Source organism: Coregonus lavaretus (genome assembly GCF_964263955.1).
Source record: "Coregonus lavaretus genome assembly, chromosome: 7".
Taxonomy (NCBI): domain Eukaryota; kingdom Metazoa; phylum Chordata; class Actinopteri; order Salmoniformes; family Salmonidae; genus Coregonus; species Coregonus lavaretus.
The window spans coordinates 45,051,512-45,066,923 of record NC_139994.1 but is presented as its reverse complement, the minus strand read 5'-3'; the positions used below and the strand labels follow the sequence as shown (position 1 = coordinate 45,066,923).

Below are 15,412 nucleotides of genomic sequence, written 5' to 3'. Positions count from 1 at the left end.
ATTTAAAATACATTTAAGAATATACTCTTGCCCATTGTACACCATATTTATTTTCTAGTATAGAGGAGAGAACAGAAAAGGAGAGAACAGGAGAGGAGAGGAAGAGAGGAGCGAAAAGGAGGAGTGAGGAGATGAGAGGAGTACATCTCATCCTTAAAGCTGATCATACACACAAATGATAGCGTCTTCTCAGGTCTTCCAGCACTTACCGAATGGACAGAATCATGACGAACTCTGGAAGGCAAGAGAGGGAAATGAGAAAGGCTACAAAATGTGTGTGTGTGACTGTGTGTGTGTGTGTGTATGTATGCATGTGTGTGATCTTACTTCTGTGTATGTGTGTGTGTCCTGACGTGTTTCTGCATGTTTGTGAGTGTTTCCTCCGTGTGTGTGACCTTACGTGTGTGTGTATGTGTGTGTATGTGTCTATGCACCGTTATCTCCTCACCATCAAAGTCGACGCTTCCGTCTCCGTTGATGTCTATCTCTTTGAGTATCTCTTCCAGCTCTCCTTTCTTCAGTTTCTCCCCCAGTAGACTCTTCACCGCCTCCTTCATCTCATCCTGGCTGATCTTCCCATCACAGTCCTGGTCAAACTGAGAGGAGGAGAGGGAGAAGATATGATGGAGGGATGTTGAGGAGGAGAGAATGTGGGTGATTAAGTGAACATGTGAGTTAATATTGGCTGAGGGCTGAATCCCAACTTGAGGAAGAGTAGGTCATGTAAATCATGCAATAATGAAGAGGCTGGGAGATATTAATGAGAGTTTGAGTAGGGCCATAATATCTGTGTTTGTAGGCCTGTGTTTTATGAACATTCACTCAATCTCAGTCTCTTTGGCTCTGTGTCAGTCTCTTACCTGTGAGAAGGCGGACCTGAGCTCTTTCAGCCCCAGCATATCAGCTGTCTCTCCCATTATCCTGGGACCCATCAGCTCACAGAAGTCATCAAAGTCCATCAGACCGCCCACTGAAGGGAGACAGCCAATCAACAGTCAGGACACAGGTAGGGACTGGACAATAAGCACATTAGATGAAAATAACTTAAACTTCACATACTCCTCATCTTGATCTGTTGCACTATCTCCAGCAGTTCCATCTCAGTGGGCATGTAGCCCATGGTCCTCATGCACTCAGCTACGTCCTTGTAGTTCAGGTAGCCGTCACAGTCGTAGTCAAACTCCTTGAAGGCAAAGTCCAGCTCTGTGCCAAAGGTTAAAGGTTACAGGTCAGAAGTTGATGATGACACCATAGAAATAGAATTACCAGAAAGGACATTCCCATTCAAGTCAACGTTCCGTGATGGGTGGACCGGCTGCCATATTGAGTGTGCCCATGAATGTACTGTCAAATTGCCGTGGTCTGAGGGACTTTTTGCCCGATCTAGTCATACTATTTCTATGGATGATTCAAAGCTACCCCCCTTCACAAATATAGCGCCTGTTAGAATCTTAACTTGAGTAACACGGGTTCAGTGTAATAAGTTGTGCAACTAGTCAATCAACTGTAAGTAAAAGCATTCTATTGTATATGCAATATCACTGTGATAAGAAGACTCACCATCCAACTCTGCTTGGGCCAACTCCCTCTCCTAAAGGAAGACAACAAGCAAAGGAGAGATACACTATATAAACAAAGGTATGTGGACACCCCTTCAAATTTGTGGATTCGGATATTTCAGCCACACCTGTTGCTGACAGGTGTATAAAATCGAGCACACAGCCATGCAATCTCCATAGACAAACACTGGCAGTAGAATGGCTGAAGAGCTCAGTGACTTTCAATGTGGCAGCGTCATAGGATACCACCTTTCCAACAAATCAGTTCGTCAAATTTCTGCCCTGCTAGAGCTGCCCCGGTCAACTGTAACTGCTGTTATTGTGAAGTGGAAACATCTAGGAGCAACAACGGCTCAGCCGCAAAGTGGTAGGCCACACAAGCTCACAGCACGGGACCGCCGAGTGCTGAAGCGCGTAGTGAGTAAACATAATCTATCCTCGGTTGCAACACTCACTACCGAGTTCCAAACTGCTTCTGGAAGCAACGTCAGCACAAGTTTGTCTGGAGCTTCATGAAATGGGTTTCCATGGCCGAGCAGCGGCACACAAGCCTAAGATCACCATGAGCAATGCCAAGCGTCGGCTGGAGTGGTATAAAGCTCGCCGCTATTGGACTCTGGAGCAGTGGAAACGCGTTCTCTGGAGTGATGAATCACGCTTCACCATCTGGCAGTCCGACGGACGAATCTGGGTTTGGCGGATGCCAGGAGAACGCTACCTGCCCGAATGCATAGTGCCAACTAAATCAAATCAAATCAAATCAAAATGTTATTGGCCAAGTGCGCTGAATACAACAGGTGTAGACATTACAGTGAAATGCTTACTTACAGCCCTTAACCAACAATGCATTAATTTTTTTATAAAAAAGTAAAATAAAACAACAACAACAAAAAAGTGTTGAGAAAAAAAGAGCAGAAGTAAAATAAAATAACAGTAGGGAGGCTATATATACAGGGGGGTACCGGTGCAGAGTCAATGTGCAGGGGCACCGGCTAGTTGAGGTAGTTGAGGTAATATGTACATGTGGGTAGAGTTAAAGTGACTATGCATAAATAATTAACAGAGTAGCAGCAGCGTAAAAATATGGGGTGGGGGTGGGGGGGCAGTGCAAATAGTCTGGGTAGCCATGATTAGCTGTTCAGGTGTCTTATGGCTTGGGGGTAGAAGCTGTTGAGAAGTATTTTTGACCTAGACTTGGCACTCCGGTACCGCTTGCCGTGCGGTAGCAGAGAGAACAGTCTATGACTAGGGTGGCTGGAGTCTTTGACAATTTTGAGGGCCTTCCTCAGACACCGCCTGGTATAGAGGTCCTGGATGGCAGGAAGCTTGGCCCCAGTGATATACTGGGCCGTACGCACTACCCTCTGTAGTGCCTTGCGGTCGGAGGCCGAGCAGTTGCCATACCAAGCGGTGATGCAACCAGTCAGGATGCTCTCGATGGTGCAGCTGTATAATTTTTTGAGGATCTGAGGACCCATGCCAAATCTTTTCAGTCTCCTGAGGGGGAATAGGCTTTGTCGTGCCCTCTTTACGACTGTCTTGGTGTGTTTGGACCATGATAGTTAATTAGTGATGTGAACACCAAGGAACTTGAAGCTCTCAACCCGTTCCACTACAGCCCCGTCGATGAGAATGGGGGCATGCTCAGTCCTCTTTTTTTTCCTGTAGTCCACAATCATCTCCTTTGTCAATGTCACGTTGAGGGAGAGGTTGTTATCCTGGCACCACACGGCCAGGTCTCTGACCTCCTCCCTATAGGCTGTCTCATCGTTGTCAGTGATCAGGCCTGTGTCGTCTGCAAACTTAATGATGGTGTTGGAGTCGTGCCTGGCCATGCAGTCATGGGTGAACAGGGAGTACAGGAGGGGACTGAACACGCATCCCTGAGGGGCCCCCGTGTTGAGGATCAGTGTGGCAGATGTGTTGTTACCTACCCTTACCACCTGGGGGCGGCCCGTCAGGAAGTCCAGGATCCAGTTGCAGAGTGAGGTGTATAAAGTTTAGTGGAGGAGGAATAATGGTCTGGGGCTGTTTTTCATGGTTCAGGCTAGGCCCCTTATTTCCAGTGAAGGGAAATCTTAACGCTACAGCATACAATTACATTCTAGATGATTCTGTGCTTCCAACTTTGTGGGAACAGTTTGGGGAAGGCCCTTTCCTGTTTCAGCATGACAACGCCCCCGTGCACAAAGTGAGGTCCATACAGAAAAGGTTTATCGAGATCGGATTGGAAGAACTTGACTGGCCTGCACAGAGCCCTGACCTCAACCCCATCGAACACCTTTGCGAGCCAGGCCTAATTGCCAAACATCAGTGCCCGACCTCACTAATGCTCTTGTGGCTGAATGGAAGCAAGTCCCCGCAGCAATGTTCCAACATCTAGTGGAAAGCCTTCCCAGAAGAGTGGAGGCTGTTATAGCAGCAAAGGGGGGACCAACTCCATACTAATGCCCTTGATTTTGGAATTATATGTTCGACGAGCAGGTGTCCACATACTTTCGGCCATGTCGTGTTTTGTATTTTACCCCCTTTTTCTCCCAATTTAAATTATGATCTTGTCTCATCGCTGCAACTCCCCAATGGGCTCGGGAGAGGCGATGGTCGTATCATACGTCCTCCGAAACATGACCCGCCAAACGTCACTCCAAGCCAGCTGCACCAATGTGTCGGAGGAAACACTGTTCAACTGACGACCGAAGTCTGCAGATTCCGCCACAAAGAGTCGCTAGAGCGCGATGAGCCAAGTAAAGCCACCCCGGCCAAACCCTCCTCTACCCGGACGACGCTGGGCCAATTGTGCGCCGCCCTATGGGACTCCTGGTCACGGCCGGTTGTGACACAGCCTGGGATCGAATCCCGGGTCTGTAGTGAAGCCTCAAGCACTGCGATGCAGTGCCTTAGACCACTGCGCCACTCGGGAGGCCCCATGTAGTGTGTGTTTTAGTGAGGGAGCTGCCATAGAGAAACAACACTGTCTGCCATACTGAAGCCTTTTGAGGAATATTATAGTGCATGTATGGCGTTTAGAACTAGACATACTATACTCTGGATAGGGTTCACCTTAAAGAGTCAAATACAGATACTTTTGGATGGAAGTTTAGCACAGGCGATTTGGTGAGAAGTTTTAGGGTCAGGTAGTTCTGGTGTGGTAGGAAGTTAGTGAGGGATTGGGGACAGGTACAGTTGGGGATGTTTCCTGATCATGGTGGATTAAATCATAATGGTTTCTATCATGTTTGTTTGGGACACCATTCAACCTCATTCACACACGTGTTTGTAGCGTGTTGTGTTTACCCGCATAGCCTACACACACTGCATGCTCAATATGATCTAGTTTATGTTCTAGTCTGAATTATTCTATCCTAAATCGATGTCCCCAAACTAAGTTTTACAGTGTCAAGAAACAAAGTGAGAAAAGCAGAAATTGTTCATTAAACATCGAACATCAATTGACACACAATACCACACCCGTCACTGGGTCTAAACGTTTACAAATATCAAACAAAAAAAGTTCCTAAAAGAATCGTACAACTTTCCCTTTGTGTTCGATGCTCTTTCGGCAGCTTCTACCCATTAATCCTAATGAATGGTGATGCTGAGCCACACTAAGGATCTAATAATACTGCTGTGTCAATAGGATTAGCTGGAGAGGATAACTACTCTCTGTGTGTGTAGCTTAGAGGGTCATTACCTACACACACACTCCCACACACATGCATGCAGGCAGGCAGACACACACACGCAGGCACACACAGGTAGGCAAGCAGATAGGCAGGCACGCATGCGCAGGCACCCACTCATACACACAGCATGCAAAGATCAGGAGCTTAGCTAACGTTGTAGCTTCTATGACTTTTCATTCCTTTCCATGATTATCAATGTCCCCTTGACAAAAAAAAAACACCTGACTGTTGTTAGCCCAGCATGTCGCTACTAAGAGTTATAGGTCAGGGGTCAGATGTTAAAGTAGCTTTAATGTGTGTGTGTGTGCGCGCGCGTACCGCTCCAAACACGCTGCTGAGCAGGGTGGTGTGTATCTTCTCCATGTCTTTCCTCTTCTGCTCTTTCTTAGACACCTTCTTGGGAGCTGACTCCGAACCCGAGGACGAAGTCTTCCGGGATTTACCACCTTTGCTACAGGCCAGGAGCCAAGAGGCAACAGGTGTTCACAATATTACAGACAATGACATGAGCTATCTTGACACCTTGACTTGACTTACAGTATTGTAATAACCATGGAGCGAATCCGTGCAAATAGAATCATCACTCAATGGCTTCGTACACATTCAAGTTTTACAACTGATGTAAAGCACATTTGGCACAATAGTTGTGATACAACAGAGAGTTTTTCTGCACAAAAATATTCATATAAGTATTGTGGAGACACCGCTTAACGGTTTTGTAGATATTTTTGGGCATCACAAACACATCAGGTGTATCACAACCATTGAGTCAACAATATCACTTGTACAACCTGAGTGTGTACGGTGCCAGTGTCTCTCAATAACTCTATTGTGCCCATCATAGCCAATCTCTTTCTCTACGGCAAGTTCTCCTGTCTCAGATGTAGACGTTGATCTTACCTGTCTGTAGAGGCTGCAGACGTTGCAGAGGTTACAGAAGTTGCAGACGTGGTGGACGGGGTCTTAGACATCCTGAATAAAATGAATACACAGATGAGTGTGTATGTGTTGATAGCTACATTTTCAGAAACGGATATTGGCAGGTGTCACGGTCACAGAAATTATGATTTCTTTGCAAAGCATACCCAACACACTGTGAAAATAGGTAGCCTAGTGGTTAGAGCATTGGGTCAGTAACTGAAAGGTCGCTGGTTTGAATACCTGAGCCGACAAAGTGAAAAATCTGGCGTGCCCTTGAGCAAGGCACTTAACCCTAATTTGCTCCAGGGGTGCTGTACTAGTATGGCTGACCCTGTAAAACAACACATTTCACAGCACCTATCCGGTGTATGTTACAATATATATTTTCTTTTTTTACTGTAACCTACTTTAGGGACATACACACATACACAGTCAAGGTATAGGTAATCAACCAACCTGCAAGGAAAAGTAACTTCCACTCTCTATTTGATGCAAATATTACAGACAGAAAATGTATCTACGTTGTCCTTACCTTTAGCTGGTTGGCAAAAAAATTGCTTCACTCTTCCTCCTGCAGTAATGTGAATGACAGGACTGGGTCCACTTGCTCTCCTCTCCTTCATTCCTCCCTTCCCCTCCCTCCCTCCCTCCCTCCCTCCCGCTGTCTATCCCTCCATCCATCAAAGAGTATTACCAGGTGATTTCCTGGCTAAATGTGTCTAGGTCAGAAAGCAAAACAACACATGTGACACAGTGTGATTGACTGTGGCTCTGTCACACGCTCGCATTCACACACTCAGTCAGTCACACCGTGTGTGTCTGTGTGTGACAGGAATTATAAACAAAGTGTATTGTCAAGGGTATTATTGTAGTAGGTAGCTACTTGATATCTTGAACTTTATTTTTTAAAGTGTATTTGTAGTTCGACGTTAGTGATAGTTAATAATGTTTTCAAGGCTATTATTTGAGGTACAGTATTGGGCACCAAATTAGATGTGCAAAAAGTATTTTGAACATATGGTAAATTCTGTTTCATATCTGATTATGACAAATGGAAATACAACTCATTTATTTGGTCAAACAAAACAAAACACAAAAAAATGTATGATGTTTAATAAAAAAATTTAAAAACATCAAATGCAGAGCAAATTCATTTATGAAGATTTATTAAAATAGGATTCACATAAATAGGCTGTGTGGTAACACTTTATTTTACAGTCCTATTTCATATATTGTTTACCTACACTCTTAGAAAAAAGGGTTCAAAAGGGTTCTTCGGTTGTCCCCATAGGAGAACCCTTTTTGGTTCCTGGAACCAAAAGGGTTCTACCTGGAACCAAAAAGGGTTCTTCAAAGGGTTCTCCTATGGGGACAACCGAAAAACCCTTTTACACAAGGGCTTTCCTCTGTAGCATCTTGCACTTTGACTTTGTCTTGCAAGTCGTTCGCATGCGTGCCGTGCAGTTGGGTCCAGGGTATCCCTGTGAGGTGGCTTCCAGCTCTCTGTGTCTCTTGCTGGGGCTTGCCTGATGGCTCTCCTCCCCCCAAGACAGAGTGCTGTGGCTGGGCTGGGGACAGTAGGGCTGAGGGAGGTAGCTCTGGAGGTTGTCCATGGGTCTCATCAAGGAGGGGCCAGCCTGGTGGCTCTTGTCTCGCCGAGACAGAGTGCTAAAGCTGGGCTGTGGGCTGGGGCTCCTGGGGGCCCCTCTGGAGCTCACGTCGTTGTCTCTCCTTCTCTTTCTGGAGGGTATGGCTGAAGAGGAGCAGGTGGAGGAGGAGGAAGGCAGGTCTGGAGACAGTACATGCTCATGGCGTCTGGATGATGAAGATACCACAGTGGCTGAGACTGAGGATGATGAAGTGGAAGGCAGATATGGATAAAGGTGCTCTGCATGGCGTCTTGGAGGTCTCTTTGTGACTGAAACAGAGGATGAGCAGGAGGAGCCAGTGGTGCGCAGAACTGGTTTCACCACCATAGGAGGAGGAGGAGGAGAGGGACAACGCCTGATCATCTGGCTGTAGAGGAGGCTACAGGACTGCCTAGCTTCCCAGCTGTCTAGAAGGTGGGCCTGGAGGTAGGCCAGGCTGGGGAAGGGCAGCTGACACAGGGCACACTGGTAGCCCTCAGAGCCCTGGTAGCCCCGGTGGTAGCCTGGACCATTATTGGAGGCCTACAATAAAATACAACTTTATTGTCCATATGTTACAGTGAACAACAGAAATGTGTCTTCTGCTCAATTCTACCCCTTCCTCTACACACACACACACACACACACACACAGACAGACAACACACAGACCTGGCTGGAGACATAGCGGACGAAGTCTGCCTGGAGGTGGTCAGTGCATCTGCCTCGCCGCGATCCCAGTTTCACCTCAAGGTCATTGATAACGGCGTAGAGACGACGGGCCCTATCAGCCTCCTGGTCCTGCTGGTTATTGTGGATCTGGATGGGGGAAGATGGCGATGGCTCCTCAGATACATACACCAATGGAGGAGGAGGAGACGGACACAGCCTGATCATGTCACTGTAGAGGCGGTTACAGCCTGTGCTGTGGGTCCAGCTGACCAAGAGGTGGGCCTGGAGGGAAGCAAGGCTGGGGAGGGGCAACCGACACAGGCCACATTGGTAGCCCTGGAAGCCCTGGTCGTCTGGTCCCTCAGTCAGGTCCTGGTGGACGGAGACACGGTAGAGGAAGCCAGCCTGGAGGTGGTCGGGGACTCTGGAGGTGCCTCCCAGGTTTGCCTCAGGGTCGTCGGGTATGGAGTAGCTCCATTTGGCCCTGCCAGTCCGCTGGTCATGATCCTGAATACTAAATACCTCATCAAAATACACTGGAGGGAAGACAGGCAGAAGTAAAGGGTATGTCCAAAGCAGCCGCCTATTCCCTACATAGTGCACTACTTTTGACTAGAGAAACTGCACCCTATTCCCTACATAGTGCACTACTTGTGGCAAGAGAAATGGCACCCTATTCCCTACATAGTGCACTACTTTTGAACAGACCCCTGGTCAAAAGTTGTGCACTGCATAGGGAATAGGGTGCCATTTGGGTCATCAAGCCAGTACTTGGAAATGTATGCTGACTGATTTGTAAATTACAGAGAAAAAGCCACATTCAAACAAATAAACCTTATTTATAATAAACCTTTTATGGAAATAAATTCACAATATTTTAATAATTGAAAAGTTTGTAGTCTTACAATTTCGTAGATCCATTTCTTGGTGAAGGATGGTGGATTGAAAAAGTTTGGATGTCATTGAAACTCACACACCTCTGCTCATTGAAAGTAATGTTTGAGTTATGAAATTATTTGCATATCTTTGATGAAAAGTGCATTCCAATGTAATGTTTGGTTCTGTTTCCCAGGGAAATGATGTGAAAATTCGGATACATCATAGAACTAAATTATGATGGAACCCTGATGTCATAATTGATATCTATCATGTGTTCTATATTTTTACAGTAGGTCATTATTTCCTGGTAAACAGCAGAACTAAACATACGACTTTTTCAGAAAGGAAACATGCTTATTACAAACGTATTTTTTTCATTTTTTTATTTTTTTTTATGTACTGTTAACCATTTTATATTGTGTTGCATTGATTACATCTTTTTTATTGTGTTATGGACTATTATTGTGTGCTTTTATGTTTGCTTTTTGTCCGCATTTCATAGGTCACAAAATTATTTGTAGTGCGAAAAGTGCTTGAAACCACATTTAATACTACAGATACTAATAGCAATATTGGGTCATTATTTTCATTCAGTTGGACACCCTCTCGCGCTCTAGTGTAAGCCTACTGCAGACTATACTTAAGTGTTCACTCCAGGCTGATATAGAAGAGGAAAGGGAAACGCTGACTCTTCCTAAGATTTGACAGAGTTTAGTTTTGGCAAAGGAGACATTAGTGCATGCAGGAGACACTGTGGAAATGTTTAAATGATGCAATGGCTAGGCCTATAGGCTATATAGGAATTTGAATTATAAAATGTATCAATAGGTCTATGCAAGTGTTAAACATTCTTAGATTTGGATAAAGCGTTATACATTTTGATTGACACATTTTCTCGTGTGTGTGTGTGTGCGTGTGCATCTGACTACTTTACTGCAGTATCAGTTTCTCAATGTGAAATAGCTGAGATACCAAGGAATTATGAATGGCACTATACAGTCAGAGAGGTGGAAATGTTTTATATAAAACACCCAACACTCAAACTTCTGGAAAAATTCATCTGAGGATTGAGAAAACAGTTCAATCTTTCCCACAGTATGGCCTATATGTATAACTGGGAACTCCTTTTTCTGTTGACAGAACAGTCAGCGCGGTGGATTTTGGAAAATAAATACACTTTATTTGTTCAGCGATTATTAACCTGTTCGGTGCAATCAGTTGCACTTTATCCGCACCTGTGACACAATGAACTAGAGTGTCTCATGAGCCAAACGTCACAGGGAAGGACATGACAATTCTGATGGAGTTGGGAAGTCTGTAAGCAAAACAGCGATTTTCTCTAAAGATATGATTTTAGAATACGGTAAGTAACAAGTTGACAACACCATATTGCTATTATTCTATGACAATGCATCTCCAAGTGTGTTTTTTTTCCAAACGTTTCATGAACTCTTCGACCGCGATAGCAAAAGTTTATGAGCCCCTGCCCCCTACCCCATGTGTTCTCCGTGGATAGTGCGCGTGAGGCGCAACTAGGGCGCGGTGGCGCGTGATCCACTGTCGAGTTTTCGGTAGAGCTACTACATGGAGAAGTGGGAAATTATTTGATTGAAGATGTCAAATGCCGAACAGGAGGTAGAACCGGACCCAGTGGCGGTGGGTAACGGAGTTGACACTAACAGTCGTCGTTACCAGAGAGAGCTCTCAGCAGATGACCACAACCATCATCACCATGATCCGGTAAAAATTGGGACTATCACCCGAAGTAGAAGAATGGGTGAGTCAGTGATACAAGTAAAAAAAGTACACTCAGATGTACAACCCTCTGCAGTAGTAGTGATATTGTTGTTAATTAGGTATATTTGGGGATATATTACAGGACAAGGCCTATATAATCATTAGATTATAATTTTCTCTCAAATACACACCCCTAGGTAATGATAATCTTTAGGAATATTTTGACCAAGGTAAAAGTTGTTTTATATTGGATATTCGGTGGATATTCGGTTTTCTCTCCTAAATAGCTATTGAACCAAGCATGCCATAACTATGAAGATGGCATATTCTGAATCAGGGTTAGATGGAGAATAATCCATACTTGAAAATACATACAAAAAATGTCTGATTTCAATCTTCAATAGCTCTTACATAAAGCGTGCCATGACTATGATAATGATATATTCTGAATCAGGGGAGGTAGACAGAAATTCTCAACTTTTTTTGTTTCTTGAAATATATATATATTTTATTTTTCAATCTTCAATACATCTTAGACAAAGTGTGCCATTACTTTTTTTATTATGAGATTGTTTTAATCTTCAAAATGTTCATACACAAACCGTGCCATGACTATGAAAATTATTAGTGGATTTTTCCCCATCCTCCCCCGATTCTGAATATATCATGTTCATAGTCATGGCACGCTTTGTCTAAGATCTATTGAAGATTGAAAGCAACAACAACAAAAAATCTCAATTTTACCAAACAAAAAAAGTTGTGAATTTCTGTCCATCCTCCCCTGATTCAGAATATACCATATTCATAGTCATGGCATGCTTGGTCCAATAACTATTGATGAGAGAAAAACGAATATCCACCAAATATCCAATATAAAACTAATTTGACCTTGCTAATATTTTGTTGATTGAATGTCTAGTACTATGAATAGTCATAATAGCTCAGTTTGATTGAATTTATTTGACAACTTGATGATTGTTAAAGGTCTATGGTGGTCTGTTTTGTACCCCTGCCCCTACCTCTCTATTCTTCCTGTTTAGATGGGGACACTATGAAATCAGAGCTTGGCAGATGCCTCCTGTTCTCTCTCTCTCGCTCTCTCTCTTTCTCTCTCGCTCTGTGTGTGTGTGTGTGTGTGTGTGTGTGTGTATGTGTGTGTGCAAAAGCGATAGCACACACAGGAACATGGGTAGAGGACTAGGGATTACTGCACTTGTCATAATAAACCACATGTCACCCTCTGACTCAACAAAAAGACCAATGAAGTACTACAAAGTTCTAGAAAGATTGATTTGTTACCTATTTTTCACAATCTTGCATTCTAATTAAGCAATAAGGCACGAGGGGGTGTGGTGTATGGCGTTTAAGGGCTGTTCTTATGCACGACAACGCAGAGTGCCTGGATACAGCCCTTAGCCGTGATATATTGGCCATATACCACAAACCCCCGAGGTGCCTTATTGCTATTATAAACTGGTTACCAAGGTAATTAGAGCAGTAAAAATACATGTTTTGTCATACCCGTGATATAAGGTCTAATATACCATGGCTGTCAGCCAATCAGTATTCAGGGCTCGAACCACCCAGTTTATAATTTTTAATATCTATCAAAATAGTAGAAATTCTGTCTTCAATTGTTGGTAATATGTTGTTACCACTTTACTTAAAGCATCCCGTTACAATGAGTTATAACTTGTTATAAGCATGTATGAGCCATTAAAATGTCTTATGACAAGGCTTATAATATGCTGTGTCTCTCTATTCATAACCAATGCACCTGTATATTACAGAGAGGTCAATCTCCAGAGAAGCCGGCAGCGTAAAGGGAACCATGTCAACGTCTGAAGACAGCTTCCCAACAGGTAACTTATAACTGATCTAGGATTAGGTCACACCTGTCCATGTAATCTGATTAATTACGATCTAAAAAGCAAAACTGATCCTAGATCAGCACTTCTACTCTGAGACGCTTTATGGATATCAAATCAAACTTTATTTGTCACATTCGCCGAATACAAACAGGAGTAGACCTTACCGTGAAATGCCTACATACAAGCCCTTAACCAACAATGCAGTTCAAGAAAGAGTTAAAAAAATATTTACCAAATAAACTAAAGTAAAAAATAATAAAAAAGTAACACAATAAAATAACAATAACGAGGCTATACACAGGAGGTACCGGTACCGAGTCAATGTGCGGGAGTACAGGTTAGTCTAGGTAATTTGTACATGTAGGTAGGGATAAAGTGACTATACATAGATAATAGACAGCGGGTAGCAGCAGTGTAAAAACAAATGGAGGTGGGGGGGGGGGGGGGGGGGGGGGTCAATTTAAATAGTCCGGATGGCCATTTGATTAATTGTTCAGCAGTCTAATGGCTTCGGGGTAGAAGCTGTTAAGGAGCCTTTTGGTCCTAGACTTGGCGCTCTGGTACCGCTTGCTGTGCGGTAGCAGAGAGAACACTCTATGACGTGGGTGACTGTAGTCTTTGACAATTTTTTGGGCTTTCCTCTGACACCGCCTAGTATATACAGTGCCTTGCAAAAGTATTCATCCCCCTTGGTGTTTTTCCCCCCAAACATTTTTTAGGTTTAATATTGCAGATAGATTGTAACTTCCATCAATGTAATTGTCTGCATCACATCCAATCCCCCATATGTTTTTTTTCTCTCGCATATATATATATATATATATATATATATATATATATATATATACAGTTGAAGTCGGAAGTTTACATACACCTTAGCCAAATACATTTAAACTCAGTTTTTCACAATTCCTGACATTTAATCCTAGTAAAAATTCCCTGTCTTAGGTCAGTTAGGATCAACAATTTATTTTAAGAATGTGAAATGTCAGAATAATAGTAGAGAGAATTATTTCTTTCAGCTTTTATTTCTTTCATCACATTCCCAGTGGGTCAGAAGTTTACATACACTCAATTACTATTTGGTAGCATTGCCGTTAAATTGTTTAACTTGGGTCAAACGTTTCAGGTAGCCTTCCACAAGCTTCCCACAATAAGTTGGGTGGATTTTGGCCCATTCCTCCTGACAGAGCTGGTGTAACTGAGTTAGGTTTGTAGGCCTCCTTGCTCGCACACACTTTTTCAGTTCTGCCCACATATGTTCTATAGGATTGAGGTCAGGGCTTTGTGATGGCCACTCCAATACCTTGACTTTGTTGTCCTTAAGCCATTTTGCCACAACTTTGGAAGTATGCTTGGGGTCATTGTACATTTGGAAGACCCATTTGCGACCAAGCTTTAACTTCCTGACTGATGTCTTGAGATGTTGCTTCAATATATCCACATAATTTTCCTTCCTCATGATGCCATCTATTTTGTGAAGTGCACCAGTCCCTCCTGCAGCAAAGCACCCCAACAGCATGATGCTGCCACCCCCATGCTTCACGGTTGGGAGGGTGTTCTTCGGCTTGCAAGCCACACCCTTCTTCCTCCAAACATAACGATGGTCATTATGGCCAAACAGTTCTATTTTTGTTTCATCAGACCAGAGGACATTTCTCCAAAAAGTAAGATCTTTGTCCCCATGTGCAGTTGCAAACCGTAGTCTGTCTTTTTTATGGCGGTTTTGGAGCAGTGGCTTCTTCCTTGCTGAGCAGCCTTTCAGGTTATGTCGATATAGGACTCGTTTTACTGTGGATATAGATACTTTTGTACCTGTTTCCTCCAGCATCTTCACAAGGTCCTTTGCTGTTGTTCTGGGATTGATTTGCACTTTTCGCACCAAAGTACGTTAATCTCTAGGAGACAGAACACGTCTCCTTCCTGAGCGGTATGACGGCTGCGTGGTCCCATGGTGTTTATACTTGCGTATTATTGTTTGTACAGGGTACCTTCAGGTGTTTGGAAAAGCCTCTCAAAGTGGAGAAGAATCAGATATACGCTGCTAAGGTGGAGAACAAGTGAGTAGAGGGAGGAGTGGGTGGGAGGGGGTGGGAATGTGTCTTGGGAGTATGTGTGGGCACTGTAGATTTCAAGTGTGTATGAGGGATTTGGGTAGGGCTTCTAGTGGGATAGTCTGACTGCATTCAATCATTTGATTAGTCATCTAGTTTATTTGGGCTCCCAGGCTAAGGATTAACTTGAATGAACTAAATGAACTTGACTAATTGACTTCTAACCTCTGACCTCTCTCGGTGCCCTCCTAGTTGGCACCGTGTGCTGGTGAAGGGAGTGTTGACCAACGGCCTGGTGTCTGTCTATGAGCTGGACTACAGTAAACACGAGCTGGTCAGCGGCACCCAGCTTCGCCCACTTATCCAGGAGTTCAGACAGCTGCCATTCCAGGGCATCACTGCACAACTC

General features: G+C 43.9%; 1 pseudogene across 1 annotated transcript; it reads right to left on the bottom strand.

The window, feature by feature from the left end:
* Nucleotides 1-205: 205 nt before the first annotated feature.
* LOC311132536 lies at nucleotides 206-9,383 on the bottom strand (annotated as a pseudogene). The gene is made up of 10 exons: nucleotides 9,368-9,383; nucleotides 8,677-8,998; nucleotides 8,475-8,609; nucleotides 6,143-6,214; nucleotides 5,561-5,693; nucleotides 1,561-1,591; nucleotides 1,060-1,203; nucleotides 861-970; nucleotides 449-596; nucleotides 206-234 (listed from the first exon to the last, which is right to left on the bottom strand). The product of its transcript is annotated as an uncharacterized misc_RNA (transcript).
* Between the last annotated feature and the right edge of the window lie 6,029 nt (nucleotides 9,384-15,412).